This window comes from Rattus norvegicus, chromosome 3 (assembly GCF_036323735.1).
Source record: "Rattus norvegicus strain BN/NHsdMcwi chromosome 3, GRCr8, whole genome shotgun sequence".
Taxonomy (NCBI): Eukaryota; Metazoa; Chordata; class Mammalia; order Rodentia; family Muridae; genus Rattus; species Rattus norvegicus.
Window position 1 is genome coordinate 78,193,072 of NC_086021.1, and position 3,537 is coordinate 78,196,608.

At 46.7% G+C, this 3,537-nt stretch overlaps 1 long non-coding RNA gene across 6 annotated transcripts in view; it reads right to left on the bottom strand.

Moving 5' to 3' along the window:
- The window catches only part of LOC108350397 (uncharacterized), a 75,563-nt gene extending 73,020 nt beyond the window's left edge, over positions 1–2,543 (bottom strand). Inside the window, exon 1 of one of the 6 annotated variants that reach the window (XR_005502226.2) lies at positions 1,028–2,541. This is a non-coding gene — a long non-coding RNA (uncharacterized LOC108350397). Of the gene's footprint in view, positions 1–1,027 lie in introns of all 6 variants that reach the window. The other 5 variants (XR_005502229.2, XR_005502227.2, XR_001837145.3 and 2 more) reach the window with 5 other exon arrangements.
- Positions 2,544–3,537: the final 994 nt, after the last annotated feature.

A 3,537-nucleotide genomic window follows, 5' to 3' on the forward strand; every position in this document is an offset into this window, starting at 1 on the left:
CTAACTCCATACTCCATCCCCATAACCCACTCTCTCTCTCCCTCCCTCCCTCCCTCCCTCTTCCCCACACACACACTCATACACAAACTCACACAGAGACAAACACACTCACATACACACAAAATCTAAGTCCCTCCCTTTCATGTTTAAAAACTGTGTAGAGGGACTGGCAAGATGTCAGACACACAAATACATGCACATACACACAAAAACACAGACACATAAATACAAAGAGACATATGGACACACACACAGTCACAAACACATACACACACTAAATTTTTGAAATGTAATTTTAAAAACGCTTAACTATTAGGAGTCCAGAAGTCAAACTCGGAATTTAAATTTATGTCTTTATATTCTTACCAGGGGCCTCGAAACTTTAAAAGAAAAAAATTTTTTCACCACTTTAAGAACACTCCCCTAGAGAATTACAATGTTTCATTTATTAATTGTATTTGCGTTCCTCAACTATCACTTGTTAAATATAACCCACAGAGGCCAAGGTTCAGTCTTAACCCATAAAGGTACATACAAGACCCTGTTTCAAAGTATCTCCTAGTAATTTCTCATAGTCACGTAGACAGAATTAGATTATACCCTCGTGTTTATCTCATAATTTTGTGGGGGTTTTGGGTATACGTTACTGTTGCTAACTTTTTGGCACTAGAGATACAACTCGGGGGCCTTACAAATATCCAGCAAGTAGGCCACTGCTGAACCACAGCTCAGACCTTTACCTACTGAGATCGCTGCCTGAAGCTAATCTTTACATCATCAAAATAAACGCGGAAAACCAGGAAACCAGGTAGAGGTGTAAACAGACACAGTACAGGGTCCCTCTGAGTAGGACCGGCTTCACCGTTGGCTTTGCCCGAAGACAATGGCTTACTGGGAGGAGGAAAACCAGCAACCTCTTGGCAAGAGTGTTGCTCAGCTGCTAACCCGCCTTTCCTGAGGATGTGCTTAAACTGAAGGATCAGAGCCAGAGATCCACATAACTGGAGCCACATGGAATGTATGATACCTGAAAAGCAGCCAGAGCAGCTGGAGTACACTGCGGGCCTCTGTGGTGTGGAGCGCCTGTCCTGCGCTGGGACCTTGTGGCTTCTACAAGTGTGGTAGCCAGCAGTGTGAGACACGTAGCTATCCGCGTGTTGATTATGACGTCGCTCTAACGCTGCTCACTGGAAAAAATGACTCTACACATCACAATGGAAGTCTGAATACCGATGCCTGTGTCTTCTCACACACCCCATTTCTTACTATACACACTGCTCTGGGAGTCACCTTCCTGTACTGTGTCTGTTCGCATCTCTGCCCGGACCTTCTGACTCGTGGTTCCCCCCACACTCACATTTGATCCGATGAACACGTATAAGCTTTCGGCTGAGGTCTCAGTAAAGCCCGGAATGAAGTCCCCGCTTGCTGTGAGCAGGGATGGGGAGCAGAGCCCAGCATCCATCTTTCTCTAGCCATCATGTTACCTTAGCCAATCACTAATTTAAGACTCTGTGAACTTAGGGGTCCTTCCAGGCACCCGTATTGCCCAACTCTTAAAGATCACATTCAGAAGAACACATGTGAGCTAACCTTGGTCATCAAGCAAAACCGAAACATTTAGATTTTTACAAGACATTAAACATCTACCCAGTCAGAGTTAAGATTAGTGATGAGCAAGGGACTCAAGACACTGTCTTTGAAAGGACTGGTTAGAACCAGCACAAGGCACCCCAAAACCAAGGTCTCATCACAAAAATTTATTTGCCCCAGAGGGATAAAGGGCAAGGACTCAGAGACAAAGACAGGAGATAGATGAGGGAGAAGGGGAAGGGAACAAGGGAGAGGAAGGAAGTGAGAAAGACAAATGACTGCCTCTGGATAGGGGAGAGACAGATGTGGCCCATAGGAAAGTGGCAGTTTGTAAAGGGAAAAGGGAGAACCCCATGTTAGAATGAGTTGGTTTGGGCACGTTATTAAGTAGATGAGCAAAAGAGGCCTTTCGGTTGCTAGATTTCAGTATTTTGATAGCTGGACCTTGTCAGTCAGTCTCAGGAGGGAGGAAGTGGCCAAAGGAGGGAACAGACTTTGTGGCTAGCTTTAGGACCGTAACCTGAAGAGTTTTTAGCAAGGCAGAGGAAACAGGGGAAGGACCAGGCCTGCCAAAGCCACATCTGTCATGCTTGGGTGGGCTACAGTCCCCTCAGCTTTCTTGTATAGACATGAGATAAAGAGGAAGGTTCTGCTCTGGAAGCTCCATGAAATTACCTGAGACAGAGGCCTCCTCCAGCCACTCCTAGAATGTGACCCTCAGCCCTGTGACCTCACACTGGGGAGGGAAAGGGATTGAACCTTAGAGAGTCCCACCCCTCCTCCATAGGCACGGTCCATACCACAACTGCTCCCCATTCAGGTAGATGGAAAACTCAGGTACTAAAAACCGTGAGCAGTCGTTATAGTAAGTCATCTCCACCACCTCAGCTTTAACTAGTGAGGTTTTGGCCAAGTTCGGGACCCAATACCAGAAATGTATCAATAAATTCTAATTCTAGCTGGCTTTGATAGGTGTGTGTGTGTGTGTGTTGTTACCTGTTCATTTGTGTTCATGTGGAGGGGGGCTACTTGAATGTGTGTGTACATGGATGTTGGAGATTGATGTCAGTTATCTTCTGCAACTGCATACCACCTCAAATTATTTATAAATTTATTCAATTATGCATTCATTTTGGAGGGGGATGTTTTCATTAGTATCTTTGTTGCTATGATAAAACAACGACCAAAAACAAGTTGGAGTGTGGATATTTTATTTCATCTTACAATCTGTTGTGAAGGGAAGCCGATGCAGGGATTCAAGCAGGAACCCGGAAGCAGGAACTGAAGCGCAGAGGCTGAACGGAAGCCCCGGAAGCCGGAAGCTGCTTGCTTTTCCTGGCTTGCTCAGTTGCCTTTCAAAAACAACCCTGGCCCACCTGCCATTGGGCTGGGCCCTCCCACATCAATTAGCAATCAAGAAAAGGGCTCACGGGGTTGGGGATTTAGCTCAGTGGTAGAGCGCTTGCCTAGAAAGCGCAAGGCCCTGGGTTCGGTCCCCAGCTCCGGAAAAAAAAGAAAAAAAAAAAAAAAAAAAGGGCTCACTCACCACAGGGCCTGCCCTGCCCGCACCACCTGAGGTAGGAAGTTCCTCAGTTGCAGTTCTCACTTCCCTGGTGACTCTAGATGAGCCAAGCTGACAAAAACTAACCTGTACAGTTGTATGAATGTGGGAGTTCACACGCCACCACGTGTATGTGGAGGTTACAGGTCTTGTGGGAGTCAGTAATCGACACGGGTCCCAGGGATGGGCTGGAGGTTGGCAGTGAGTGCTGTACATCCGGTCAGCCTACCACTCTATTTTCTGATAAAGGGTCTATCCTGAACCTGGAGATAACCAGCTCAGCTAGACTGTCTGGCCAGCAAACTGGGACTCCTCCTGCTTCTGCCTCCCCAGCACTGGGATTATAAGTGTGTACCGCCACCATGCCTAGTGTTTACGTAGGG